The sequence below is a fragment of the Physeter macrocephalus genome, chromosome 14 (assembly GCF_002837175.3).
Source record: "Physeter macrocephalus isolate SW-GA chromosome 14, ASM283717v5, whole genome shotgun sequence".
Taxonomy (NCBI): Eukaryota; Metazoa; Chordata; class Mammalia; order Artiodactyla; family Physeteridae; genus Physeter; species Physeter macrocephalus.
In genome coordinates this window covers 29,647,642-29,663,311 of record NC_041227.1, presented here as the reverse complement: position 1 = coordinate 29,663,311, position 15,670 = coordinate 29,647,642, and positions in this window count along the sequence as shown.

Below are 15,670 nucleotides of genomic sequence, written 5' to 3'. Positions count from 1 at the left end.
TTGAACTGCAATCAAAGGAAATTTTAAAAGGATGAACTGAATATGAAATAAACATTTAATAAATAGTTTTATAAATTCATTCATTAATAGGTTGATAGTTTAGTATAATAAATAGTTAATATAGCATTAAAATATGCTTATTGTTAGTATTTTGAATTAAACATAATTCAATACACTTTACTTTTTTTAATGTTGATTTAACATTTTGTGATAATATTTTAGAAGGTCTATTTCTTTCAACATTTGCATTTGATTACTGTTGTATCTGAAAAAGACTTCTCATAAAAAGTAAATGTGGTAAGGACATCATTGGATGTACTCTCCCAAATTGTGATACTCATTTTTCTGTCCTTCCACCACCAAATATGTAAAAATTCACCATATTCCCTGATGTTCTTGCAGACTAGTCAGAATATGCTGTATTCTTCTGCATTTAGCAAAGTGTTTCAGTACAAAACCTACCGAAATACTTCATTTGGAAAGTTTTAAACAGCTCAACAGTTCTGTTCCCAAGTCCCCCCACCCACATTTTTTATTGTGGTAAAAAACACATAAGTAAAATTTATCATCTTAACCATTTTTAAGTGCACATACAGTTCAGTAGTGTTAAGTATATTCACATAGTTGTGACTGTATCTCCAGAACTTTTTCATCTTATGAATATGAAACTCTATACCCATTAAACAACTCCTCTTTTCCCCCTCTACCCTGCCCCTGGTAACCACCATTCTACTTTCTGTTTCTATGATTTTAGCTATTTTAGATACTTCATGTAAGGTCCTCAAGGTTTATCCATGTTGTAGCATATGATGAAATTTTCTCCCTTTTTAAAGCTGAATGATATTCCATTGTATGTACACACCACATTTTGTTTACTCTTTCAACTGTTGACAGACGTTTGGGTTGCCTCTGTCTCTTAGTTATTGTGAATAGTGCTGCTATGAACGTGAGTGTGCAAATATCTCTTTGAGATTCTGATTTCAATTCTTTTGGATATATACTCAGAAGTGGAATTGCTAGATCATATGATAATTCTATTTTTAAATTTTTTAATTCCTTTTATCCATAGCAATTGAACAAGTTGCATCCAACAGTGCACTATGGTTCTAATTTTTCCACATCCTCACCAACACTCATTATATTCTGTTGTTTTTGTTTGTTTAATAGTAGTCATCCTAATGGGTAGGCGGTAATATCTCATCTCGGTTTTGATTTCTCTGATGATTAGTGATATTGAGCATCTTCCAATATGCTTGCTGGCCATTTCTATATCATCTTTAGAGAAATATCTATTCAGGTCCTTTGTCCACTTTTTTTTCCTTTGTCCATTTTTTAATTGGGTTATTTGAATTTTTATTGAGTTGTAAGAGTTCTTTATATGTGCTAGATATTAACCCTTTATCAGCTATATGATTTATAGGTATTCTTTCCTATTCCATAGATTGCCTTTTCAGTCTGTTGATTGTGCCCTTTGATACACAAAATTTTTTAAGGTTGATGTAGTTCCATTTGTCTGTTTTTGCTTTTGCTGCCTCTGCTTTTGGTGTCATATCCAAGAAATCCAAGTCACATCTAATGTCATGAGTTTTTCCTCTAGGTTTTCTTCTAGGAGTTTTATAGTTTCAGGTCTTAAGTTTAGACTTTTAATTGATTTTGAGTTAATTTTTGTATATAGTGTAAGATAAGGGTCCAACTTCATTCTTTTGCATATGAATACCCAGTTTTCGCAACACCGTCTGTTGGAAAGATTGTTCTTTCCCCAAGATCTTGGCACCTTTGTCAAATATCCTATGACCATAACACAAGGATTTATTTCTGGGTTCTCCATTCTATTCCGTTGTTCTATTTGTCTGTCTTTATGCCAGTACCACACTTTTTTGATTACTGAAGCTTTGTAATAGGTTTTTTATTCACTTTATAGAAGTACAGTTGATTTACAATGTTGTGTTAATTTCAACTGTAAAGCAAAGTGATTCAGTTATACATATATATATACATTCTTTTCATATTCTTTTCCATTATGGTTTACACAGGATATTGAATATAGTTCCCTTCCTATACAGTAGGACCTTGTGGTTTATCCATTTTATTTTAACTTTTTATTGTAGCATAGTTGATTAACAATGTTGTGTTAGTTTTAGGTGTACAGCAAAGTGATTCAGTTATGCATATACATGCATCTATTCTTTTTTTAAATTCTTTTCACATTTAGGTTATTACAGAATATTGAGCAGAGTTCCCTGTGCTATACAGTAGGTCCTTGTTGGTTATCTATTTTAAATATAGCAGTGTGTACATGTCAATCCCAAACTCCCAATCTATCCCACCCCACACGCACACTCTTCCCCTTGGGTAACCATAAGTTCATTCTCTAGGTCTGTGACTCTGTTTTGTAAATAAGTTAATTTGTATCACTTTTTTAGATTCCACATATAAGGGATATCACATGATATTTGTCTTTTTCTGTCTGATTTACTTCACTTAGTATGATAATCTACAGGTCCATCCATGTTGCTGCAAATGGCATTGTTTCATCTTTTCAATGACAGAGTAATATTCCATTGTATATATGTCCCACATCTTCTTTATCCATTGATCTGTCAATGGACATTTAGGTTGTTTCCATGTCTTGGCTATTGTAAACAGTGCTGCAATGAACATTGGGGTGCATGCATCCTTTCAAACCATGTTCTTCTCTGGATATATGCCCAGGAGAGGTATTGCTGGATCATATGGTAGCTCTGGTTTTAGTTTCTTAAGCAACCTCCATACTGTTCTCCAATTTACCTGTACCAATTTACATTCCCACAAACAGCATAGAAGGGTGCCCTTTCCTCCACACGCTCTCCAGCATTTATTGTTTGTAGATTTTTTGATGATGACCATTCTGACTGGTGTGAGGTGATATCTCATTGTAGTTTTGATTTGCGTTTCTCTAATAATTAGTGATGTTGAGCATGTTTTCATGTGCCTCTTGGCCATCAGTTTGTCTTCTTTGAAGAAATGTCTATTTAGGTATTCTGCCCATTTTCTGATTGGGTTGTTTTGATATTGAGCTGCATGAGCTGTTTGTAAATCTTGGAGACTAATCCCTTGTTGGTTGCATTATTTGCAAATATTTTCTCCCATTCTGTGGGTTGTCTTTTTGTTTGGTTTATGGTTTCCTTTACTGTGCAAAAATCTTTGAGTTTAATGAGGTTCCATTTGTTTATTTTTGTTTTTATTTCCATTACTCTAGGACACAGCTTGGAAAAGATATTGCTGCGATTAATGTCAAATTGCTGTGATTTATGTGTTCCGCCTATGTTTTCCTCTAAGAGTTTTATGTATCTGGTCTTACATTTAGATCCTTAATCCATGTTAAGTTTATTTTTGTGTATGGTTCTAATTTCATTTTTTCTAAATGTAGCTGTTCAGTCTTCCCAGCACCATTTATTTTTTATTTTTTAAACATCTTTATTGGAGTATAATTGCTTTATAATGGTGTGTTAGTTTCTGCTTTATAACAAAGTGAATCAGCTATAAATATACATATATCCTCATATCTCCTCCCTCTTGCATCTCCCTCCTACCCTCCCTATCCCACCCCTGTAGGTGGTCACAAAGCACTGAGCTGATCTCCTTGTGCTATGTGGCTGCTTCCCTGTAGCTATCTATTTTACATTTCCCAGCACCATTTATTGAAGAGACTGTCTTTCCTCCATTGTATAGTCTTGCCTCCTTTGTCATAGATTAATTGGCCATAGGTGCCTGGGTTTTTCTGTGAGCTTTCTATCCTATTCCATTGATCTATTGATTTATCTTTAAATCAATAAAACATAAACATTGATTTATGTTTTTGTGCCAGAACCAAAATGTTTTGATTACTGTAGCTTTGTAGTATAGTCTGAAGTCAGGGAGCCTGATTCCTCCAGCTCCATTTTTCTTTCTCAAGATTGCTTTTGCTATTCAGGATCTTTTGCATTTCCATACAAATTTTAAGATTTTTTGTTCTAGTTCTATGAAAAATGCCATTGGTAATTTGATAGGAATTGCATTGAATCTGTAGATTGCTTTGGCTGGTATAGTCATTTTGACAATATTGATTTTTCCAATCTAAGAATACTGTATATCTGTTCCATCTGTGTCATCTTCGATTTCTTTCATCAGTGTCTTATAGTTTGCAGAGTACAGGTTTTTTTTCTCCTTTAGTAGGTTTTTCCTAGGTATTTTATTCTTTTTGATGAGATGGTAAATGGGATTGTTTCTTTAATTTCTCTTTCTGATCTTTCATGTTAGTGTATACAAATGTGACAGATTTCTGTGTATTAATTTTGTATCCTGCAACTTTACTGAATTCATTGATGAGCTCTAGCAGTTTTCTGGTAGCATCTTTAGGATTTTCTCTGTATCTTATCATGTCATCTGCAAACAGTGACAGTTTTACTTCTTTTTCAGTTTGGATTTCTTTTTCTTCCCTGATTGCCATGGCTAGGACTTCCAAAACTATGTTGAATAAAAGTGGTGAGGGTGAACATTGTTGTCTTGTTCCTGATCTTAGAGGAAGTGCTTTCAGCTTTTCACCATTGAGTATGATGTTAGCTGTAGGTTTCTCATATATGGTCTTTATTATGTTGAGGTATATTCCCTCTGTGCCCACTTTCTGGAGAGTTTTATTATAAATGGGTGTTAAATTTTGTCAAGAGCTCTTTCTGCATCTATTGAGATGATCATGTAGTTTTTATTCTTCAATTTGTTAATGTGGTGTATCACACTGATTGATTTGTGAATATTGAAAAATCCTTGCATCCCTGGGATAAATCCCACTTGATCATGGTGTATGACCCTTTTAATGTACTGTTGAATTCAGATTGATAGTATTTTGTTGAGGATTTTTGTGTCTATGTTCATGAGTGATATTGGCTTGTAATTTTCTTTTTTTGCAGTTTTAGTATCAGGGTGATGGTGGCCTCGTAGAATGAGTTTGGGAGTATTCTTTCCTCTGCAAATTTTTGGAATAGTTTCAGAAGGATAGGTATTAACTCTTCTCTAAATGTTTGATAGAATTCACCTGTGAAACCATCTTGTCCTGGACTTTTGTTTGTTGGATGTTTTTTAATCATAGCTTCAATTTCAATACTTGTGATTGATCTGTTCATATTTTCTATTTCTTCTTGGTTCAGTCTTGGGAGAATTTCTAAGAATTTGTCCATTTCTTCCAGGTTGTCCATTTTATTGGCATATAGTTACTTGTAGTAGTCTCTTATGGTCCTTTGTGTTTCTGTGATTCCATTGTAACTTCTCCTTTTTCATTTCTAATTTTATTGATTTGAGTCCTCTCCCTCTTTTTCTTGATAAGTCTGGCTACAGGTTTATCAATTTTGTTTACCATTTCAGAGAACCAGCTTTTAGTTTCATTGATCTTTTCTATTGTTTTCTTTGTTTCTATTTCATTTATTTCTGCTCTAATATTTTTTTATTTCTTTCCTTCTATTAACTTTGGGTTTTTTTTGTTCTTCATTCTCTATTGCTTTACGTGTAAGGTTAGGTTGTTTACTTGTGATTTTTCTTCTTTCCTGAGGTAAGCTTGTATTTCTATAAACTTCCCTCTTACAACTGCTTTTGCTGCATCCCATAGCTTTTGGATCATTGTGCTTTCATTTTCATTTTTCCCTAGGTTTTTTTTTTATTTCCTCTGATTTCTTCAGTGATCCATTGGTTGCTTAGTAACCTATTCTTTAACATCCATGTGCTTGTGCTTTTTACAGTTTTTCTTTTCTTGTAGTTGATTTTTAATCTCATAGCATTGTGGTCAGGAAAGATGCTTGATATGATTTCAATTTTCTTAAATTTCCTGAGGCTTGCTTTGTGGTCCAGCATGTGATCAATCCTGGTGAATGTTCTATGTGCACTTGAGAAGAATGTGTATTCAGCTGCTTTTGGATGGAATGCTCTATAAATATCAACTAAATCCATCTGGTCTAATGTGTCTTTTAAGCACTATGTTTCTTTACTGATCTTCTGTCTGGATGATCTCTCCATTGATGAAAGTGGGGTGTTAAAGTCCCTCACTATTATTGTGTAACTGTCATTTCTCCTTTTGTGGCTATTAGCATTTGCCTTATATATTGGGATACTCCTATGTTGGATGCATATATATGTACAATTGTTATATCTTGTTCTTGGATTGATTCCTTGATCATTATGTATTGTCTTTCTTTGTCTCTTGTAACTGTCTTTATTTTAAAGTCTACTTTATCTGATATGAATATTGCTACTCCAGCTTTCTTTTGATTTCCATATGCATGGAATACCTTTTTCCAACCCCTCACTTTCAATTTGTATGTGTCCCTAGATCTGAAGTGGGTCTCTTGTAGACAGCATATATATGGGTCTTATTTTTGTATCCATTCAGCCAGCCTATGTCTTTTGGTTGGAGCATTTAATCCATTTACATTTAAGGTAATTATCAATATGTATGTTTCTATTGCCATTTTCTTATTTGTTTTGGATTTGTTTTTGTAAGTCTTTTTTCTTCCCTTCCTATTTTTTTCTCTGCTTTTGTGATCTGATGACTAACTTTAGTGTTGTGTTTGGATTCCTTTTTCTTTTTTGTGTGTGTATCTATTGTAGATTTTTGGTTTGTGGTTACTATGAGGTTTTGATATAGCAGTCTATATATAAACAAGATTGTTTTAAATTGCTGCTCTTTTAATTTCAAATCCATTTCCAATATCATGCATTTGTGCTCTCCTCTTCTCACAGTTGCTGGTTTTGATATCATATTTGTGTGCAGACGATTTTGTACCTTTACTTTGTGTTTACCTTTACCGGTGAGCTTTTCCATTCATAATTTTCTTGTTTCTAGTAGTGGACTTTTCTTTTCCACTTACAGAAGTTCCTTTAGCATGTGTTGCAAAGATGGTCTTTTAGCTTTTGCTTGTCTGTAAAGCTTTTGATTTCTTCATCGAATCTAAATGAGAGCCTTGCTGGGTAGAGGATTCTTGGTTGTAGGTTCTTCCCCTTCATCACTTTAAATATATCCTACCACTCCCTTCTGGCCTGCAGAGTTTCTGCTGAGAAATCAGCTGATAACCTTATGGGAGTTCCCTGGTATGTTATTTGTTGTTTTTCCCTTGTTGATTTTATTATTTTTTCTTTGTCTTTAATTTTTGTAATTTGATTACTATGTGTCTCAGCATGTTCCACCTTGGGTTTATCCTGCCTGGGACTCTCTGTGTTCCCTGGACTTGGGTGACTATTTCCTTTCCCATGTTAGGGAAGTTTTCAGCTATTATCTCTTCAAATATTTTCTCAGGTCCTTTCCCTTTCTCTTCTCCTTCTGGGACCCCTATAATGTGAATGTTGGTGTGTTTATTGTTGTCCCAGCAGTCTCTTAGACTGTCTTCATTTCTTTTCATTCTTTTTTATTTATTCTGTTTTATGACAGTGATTTCCACCGTTCTGTCTTCCAGCTCACTTATCCTTTCTTCTGCCTCAGTTACTCTGCTATTGATTTCTTCTGGTGTATTTTTCATTTCAGTTATTGTATTGATCATCTCTGTTTGTTTGTTCTTTAGTTCTTCTAGGTCTTTGTTAAACATTTCCTCCATCTTCTCTACCTGTGCCTCCATTCTTATTCCAAGACCTTGGATCATCTTCACTATCATTACACTGAATTCTTTTTCCAGTAGATTGCCTATCTCCACTTCACTTAGTTTTTCTTCTGGGGTTTTATCTTGTTCCTTCATATGGGACATATTCTTTTGCCATCTCATTTTGTCTAACTTTTTTTGATTGCAGTTTCTGTTCCACAGACTGTAGGATTGTAGTTCTTCTTACTTCTGCTGTCTGCCCTCTGGTGGATGAGGTTATCTAAGAGGTTTGTGCAGGCTTCCTGGTAGGAGAGTCTGGTTCCTGCCCCTCGGCAGGTGGAGCTGCGTCTTGTTCCTCTGGTGGGCAGGGCTGTGCTCAGGAAGACTTTAAGCAGCCTGTCTGCTGATGAGTGGGTCTGTGCTCCCACCCTGTTTGTTGTTTGGCCTGAGGTGTCCCAGCACTGGAGCCGACAGGCCATTGGGTGGCGCTAGGTCTTGGGGAGGAAATGGCGGCCTCTGGGGGGGGCTCATGCCAATGAGTACTCACCAGAGCTACCACTACCAGTGTTTTTGTCCACACAGTGAGCCACAGCCACCTCACCTTCGTAGGAGACCCTTCAATACTAGCAGGTAAGTCTGGTCCAGTCTCTTATGAGGTTACTGCTTTATTCCCTGTGTCCTGGTGCACACAGGACCTTGTGTATGCCCTCCAAGAGTAGAGTTTCTATTTCCCCCAGTCCTGTGGAATTCCTGCTGTCAAATACTGCTGGTATTCAAAGCTAGATTCTCTGGGGACTCCTCCTCCCATTGCCAGACCCGCAGGCTGGGAAGCCTGACTTGGGGCTCAGGACTTTCATTCCTCTGGGAGAAGTTCTGTGGTATTTTCCAGTTTGTGGGTTGCCCACCTGGCGAATATGGGATTTGATTTTATCACAATTGCTCCCCTCCTACAATCTCATAGTGGCTTCTTCTTTGTCTTTGGATGTAGGGTATCTTTTGGGGTAGGTTCCAGTGGGGTTTTTGGGTTTTTTTGTTTTGCTTGTTTGGGGGGTTTTTTTGGCCATGGTTATTCATCAGTTAGTTGTGATTTTGGTGCTTTTGTAAAAAGGGGTGAGCTCATATCCTTCTACTCTGCCATCTTGCCAGCCAATCTTTAATTAGACTCCATTTTAGATTGTGGTTTCAAGGTGTTAGGCTATCTGTTGGCTTAGCTGACTAATCTACCCCTTTGATAAGACTGGTTCTTATATTTTTCATTTAAAAATACTGAAAAGAAATTTGTTGGTGGAGAGTGTAAGAGAGGGCTGAGGTTGCTCTGCCACAGTGAGGTGAGAGCACTGAGATGGTGAGAATATGTTTTGAAATCAAGACATGTGAGTTCTCCAACTTTGTTCTTTTTCAAAATCGTTTTGGCTATTCAGGGTCCCTTGAGATTCTATATGAATTTATGATAAATTTTTCTATTTCTACAAAAAAATACCATTGGGGTTTTAATAGGGATTGCACTGAATCTGTAGATTGCATTGTGTAGTATCCTAACAATATTAAGCTTTCCAATCCATGAACACAAGATCTCTTTTTATTTATTTGTCTTCTTTAACTTCTTTCGATAATGTTTTGTAGTTTTCAGCATAGAAGTGTTTCATCTCCTTGGTTAGGTTTTCTCCCTAAGTATTTTATTCTTTTTTATGCTATTGTAAATGGAATTGTTTTCTTACTTTCCTTTTCAGATTGTTCATTGTTTTTCCCAATATATTTTAAGTGTAGCAGTAGGAAAGTTGGTAGATGACATTTGTATTTCTTTTATCAATAAAATAATGGAAACATTCAAAATGTTCTCTCCATACATTTTATTCAAAAAAATATCTACTTTCTTCCTCAATGCTCAAACATCATCTTCACCTTGATGGTATAGATTTTGCTTATTAATTTTTATTTATTATAAAAACTCTTATTATGAAAATTTTCAAACATACAATAAAGTAGAAAAATGGTATAATGATCTGCCATATATGCATTACCTACACTTAACAATTCTTAACATTTTGCCAGATTTGCTTCATGTGACTTATTGCCAAGGTATTTGTAATAAATTGCAGACAATGACATTTTACCTCATATCACTTTCATGTGCATCTCTAAAAATAAGGACTTTCCCAACATAACCACTATATCATTATCATACCTAACAAAATGAACAATAATTCCTTTATATGACCTAATACCCAATCCATATTCAAATTTCCCTGATTGCCACCAAAATAACTTTTGCAATTGGTCCATCTGAGCTAATATCCACACAAGGACTACGTATTGCATTTGGTTGTTCAGTCTCTCAAGTTCCTCTTAATCCAAAAACAACCAGACAGCACTAAGTTCAGGAATGTGTCTGGACAAGACAATGCTAGCCTGGGGAGGCAGAGGGGACACAGAAGGCTATGTTCATAACTGAGGGTACTGGGACCTGTTAATAGTGTTGTATATCATAAACTCCAAGAGTGACGAAGTGCTCCTGGCTCTAGTGCAGAGCTAACTATGTAAGTCTGGAGCCAGAGAGACAGGCTTCCAGAAGTTCTGATGGAATCCTCACTCATCAGATGTTGTCATCTGACACTGCATAGCTCTGGAAGAAGCTTTAGTGCACAAGTTTATACCTCTGTGTGGCTCAGTTAATGTTCCTAATCTCTTTGCAGTGAATTCTGACTATGGCAATTCCTTTCCATTCACAAGATAAGTGAACCTGGTCGATTTACCCATCATGTCTGTTTCTTGGCTTTCTGTCAATCTGAGCCCTCTAGTGTCATTTGTCAATTCTGTTGCTAGTCATTTGTCTTCCAAGGCTCCCAAATTTGAAACATTTTTCTTGTTTTAAAGGAAAACCATGTGATTTATCTTTAAGTTAGAAGCTCTTTTACAAATTTTGCCACCAGATAACCAGTGAACTCCTGTGTATTCAAATGATTTTCATGCTCATGTTTTTTAAAATGTTCTCGTGCAGTGAGCTACATCAGTGGAGCATTTCTGGTTTCCACCTCTTTGCTGAAATGCCTCATCTCTGAAACAGTGATGGATGCATTTTTTAATGGGATGTTCAATACCCTTTCTGTTCCCCTCTCAAATCAAAGCAGATGATTCTTGGTGGCTACAAGGTTTTTGATTATTACTTTTCATTGAACAGCGGTTTTATTCAAGAAGTCATTATTGTTGAGACTATTATCTTATCTACTTCATCTTTCCTTTCATAGCTCAACAAAAAGTAGCTCTTGCATTTTATTACTGACAGAGTTTAAAAAGCACTACAAGCTGGGACACATTAGGAACATTTATCTGTACTCTTTTCAAACTGTAATGCAAATTTCCCATGTGTACAATTTGTTTTAATATTTCCCAAATCTCCAGAAATATTTTCTAGGTGTCTTCCATATATTTTCTGACCAAGGACAGCATTTTACTTTTGCTACCATATGGTTTCCATATATTCTTTCAATCACTTTTATTCCAGTAGGATGAGACAGTGTTTTACACAATGGCTTTTCATCTTTTACTAATAAATAGAAAATATCAAAAGAGGCTCTGTAAGTATTTGTCATTAATGAAATTTTGTCACATTCTGAGTCAGGTTTCCCATGACTTCCAAAACAAAATGATGAAAGAGTATAGAGCTTTGGATTAGGTTCACCCTATTCCAGTATGACCTCATCCTAATTACATCTGCAAAGACCCTATTTCCAAGTAAGGTCATCTTCTGGGGTTCAAGAGGTTAAGACTTCAACATATATTGGGGGAAGACACAATTCAACCCATCACAGAACTCTAAATAGCTGTTGGAGGGATAACTATGAACCCTCCAAGCACTAACATCCTATATGTCTGTAAATGAGATGAACCATGTGAAATTCTGTCAAATCAAGAAGCTACACATGTAAGATCACAGTGGCTATGCCTTTTGACTCTTGGTGTGGATGATGTCCACTGGAGATAGCATTCTGACCTCTTGCTCTGCCATCAGATTTGGCTTCATCTGGACCCAGATGGGCTGACCTCTGGCTACTGTTAAATCAAAATGTTTAATTGTATCCTCTAGCCATAGGAGTGCTCTGTTCAAGGACATTTCTTCCTACCTGTAGAAATAATTGATGTTCACAATAAAAGCCCAGGGACACTGCAAGTTCAGGGAATATCTTCTGAATTATCAAGGAACAACTGAATTATCTTCTGAAGAGTGTTCCTGTTAAATGCATTTGAGTAATTTCTTTGAAATTTGTAGTCTCAGGGTAAGCCCCTTAAAAACAGAGGCTGAGACAGGGTTTGGGTGTGCATGATTTATTGACAGGGACTCAGGAGAAGAGGAGTGAGAGAAACAAAGGGGGCAGAGGAAGGAGCTGAGCAAGGATGTGGTCTCAGCTGGAGTCTAGCATCAGCCTGGTCCACAGGGAGCTCTGAAGCATGAACTGTACCACATAGTCCCACCAGAGAGCAAGGGACCTGGCCTTTTGTACCCCCATATCTGTCAGTCATCAGCTGTGGGCTGCCGGAGGAGTAGGGGCATAACTTCTCAAGCAAGGAAGCTCCTGGATGAGGAAAATTCTGCATAGAGGGGGCAAATGTGAGTCATTAGCTGTTAACACTCACAGCAGCTGGGAGATGGCTACACTGGCTGATAAAGGGCATCAGCATTCTGTACAATTGGTGATGTGTATGGAGTAGAAAGGATGTGTGCCTGGCATCGTTATGGGCTGAATTGTGTCCCCCTCACCACCACCAAATTTACCCATTGAAGTCCTAAGCCCAGTACCTCAGAATGTGACCATATTTGGAGATATGTTCTGAAAGAGGTAATTAATGTTAAATGAGGTTTTTGGGTGGGCCTTAATCCAATAGGACTGATGTCCTCGTAAGAAGAGATTAGAACACAGGCACATACAGAGGGAAGGCCACATGAAGACGCAAGGAGAACACAGCCAACGACAAGCCAAGGAGAGAGGCCTCAGAATAAATGAACTCTGCTGACACCTCGATCTTGGACTTCTAGCCTCCAGAACTGAGGAAAATACATTTCTGTTTAAGTCACCTAGTCTGTGGTACTCTGTTATGGCAAACTAATACAGTCACCTATATTCATTAGCTCCCTGAAAGCTGGGATGTGTGGCTAGCCTGGAAATCTTATCTCCCAAACCTGCTAAAAAACCTTGACCATAGTGTTTCATTATGCCCATTGTCCAGAGGCCACCAATAAACATAAACTCATCTAACACTCTACATATGTGGAAACATGCTTACATTCAGGCATCTCATGAGTGTATTTCCCATACCCATATCAGGGTAGTTTATATAGCCAGGAAGCAGGCTTTGTTTTGCTAAGAATTATAAATGTGAGAGCTCCTGCATTAGGGTGGTTTGAATAACAGTGGGAGAGAAAAGCAATTAGACCAGGAATGTTCACTGTCTTCTGTTTATAGAATGTCTTCACTCTGTAATGGTATCAGGGGATATTAAAACGTCCTTGATGGACAAAGGCTTTGTAACAACACAATCTTGTAACAACACAATCTTACCCAGAGACTTATTGATGGTTGGATTATGATGAGAAAGTACTCAAATAATTGTTGATTCCTGTTGTGTTGTGTGGGGGAAACATACGGTGCTCTGATTTTACCATTGTCTTCAAAACAATTGGCAAAGAGTCACTTTTTGGTAAGGAACTGCTGTAGGTTTGGATACATGTCACTGTTTATGGAAATAAAGCTAGTTTTTAATCACCTTTTCCATAATGGGAGCAAAGAGCTGAGGAGACTGAAATTCCCGCAAAGTCAATGTCCTTTCCTTTCCTCTCTTCCCTAGACCCTTAAGCAGATAGCAGTGCTGGCTCCTCAGAGTTTCTTCAGTTTTTATTTCCCTGTCCATTGACTGATGGAATACAAGTGAAGACGGGAGATGGCAGGCTCCAGAGGAAACAGGAGAGAAAGGGGAGATGTGTACCACAAACTACGTCGTGCAATTCTCATTTTATCTTAAACCTGAGCTTCACAGCTTGATTGGGGCCAGTGGTTTGATGTTTCCTGCAGTTGGCCCCAGAAGCATCACCCAGGCTTCCTGAGCTCTCATTTCTGTTCATGGGTCCTCGGATGAAGCCCTCTACCTGAAGCAGATGTCCATCATTCCCTAGATTTTACCCCTACAGCTGCTCAGAATCTTCTCCCTTAACTCTGTGGGGATTTGGGGGGCGATTTTTCTCCCCAGGGGACATCTGACAATGCATGGAAACATTATCGGTTGTCTCCTGGGGGGGGACAGGGGAGTTGCTACTCGTATCTAGTATATAGAGGCCAGGGGTGTTGCTAAACATCCTACAATGCATAGATAGCTCCCCACACACATAAGAATTATCTGGACCAAAATGTCAATAGTGGGAACTCCCTGGTGATCCAGTGGTTAGGACTCCATGCTCTCACTGCCGACGGCTTGGGTCCGATCCCTGGTTGGTGAACTAAGATCCCACAAGCCACGTGGTGTGGCCAAAAAACAACAAAAACAAAAAAACCCAAAATGTCAGTAGTGCTGAGGTTGAGAAACCCTGCTCTAAATATTCTTCATCAGAAACTCCCTGCTCCAGCCTTTTATCCTACCTTCACCTACATTATCCATCTATGCATCTATCCATCCAGTTCATAAACATTCACCAAGTGCCTTGTCTATGCCTGGAACTATACCATTTACTTTCAAACACACATAGAACAAGAATGATAAAGTTTTTAATTGAAGTATAGTTGATTTACAATATTGTGTTAGTTTCAGGTGTATAGCATAGGGAACTATATTCAATATCTTTTAACAACCTGTAATGGAAAATAATCTGAAATTCTTTATATATATATATACATTATATACACGTATATATACACACATTTTTATATACATATATATATACTTTCAGGTGTACTGCAAAGTGATTCATATATGTATCACTTTAAGAATGATTGTTTTAAACTATAGATTGGTAACTAATAAGGGCAATAATTCAGAGAGTGACTTGACTTTAGATAATTGTTGGAACGTTGTGTGTGATAGATGGGCTGGGCTAGCGGGATGCCTGCTCAACATGGTGTTGACTGGCTCCCCTCATGCACTTCAGTCAGCTCATGGTCAATGACCTCACTCACACTGTTGATGACTGGCTGTCTCGGCAGGGACAATAAAGGTCTCTTTGTCAGAGTATGTGTTGCTCATCCTTCAGTGGGCTCATTCACATACTTGTTGTTGTAGGGGTCCCAAGAAGGTCATGTAGGGCAAGCTTCATTGTGCAAGCACTTTTCAAGCCTCTGTTTGCAATGTAAAGTAAGTCACATAGCCAAGCCAAATGTCAAGGGGTGAGAAATAAACTCTACTTCTTGATGGGAGGAGCTAAAAATTCACATTGCCAAGGGGTATGGATACAAGGAAAGGAAGAATTGGAGCTATTTTGCAATCAGTCAACAAAGAGTAATTTACTAATCTTTCTTTCTGATTCTTCTCCATGACCAAATACTGGGTTGTTCCCAGTACTGGTTAACAACTATTTCTCACTTTCACATTACTTAAGACTCACCCCAATCCCATGTGGGCTGGCCAGGCAAATTTGGTTTGTGCCATTGTTGTTCTTAGTTTATAAGTGCAAAACTTGAGTCTCAGCAAAATAGTTTTAGCCCAAGTTCAGAAGCTAGTAAGTGATGGAAGTAGACCATGATAATGGCCATCATGTGTTGACTGACCACCAGGTGTCAGGCACTAGGCTATGGACTTTCTTAATCCTCACAACACCCCTCTCATGGATCCCATTTTACATATGGGTAAAGTGAAGCTCAGAGAGGTTAAGGAACTTGCTCAAAGTCACACAGCACATAGGGTTGAGACTTTAACCTAGGACTTAAATGAAGATTTTTCTGATGCCAAGACAAGTGATCTCTCAATATAACAGGGTCATTGTAAAAATTGGCTGAGCACTTGTTGAACCATTAGGTGGCTTCATATCCATGGTAGAGCAGGGCAAAGCTATTGTTAGCTGGGGCCATCTCTAAACTAAAAGCAATTTCCCTACTGTCTAAGCTGGTACACAGGAC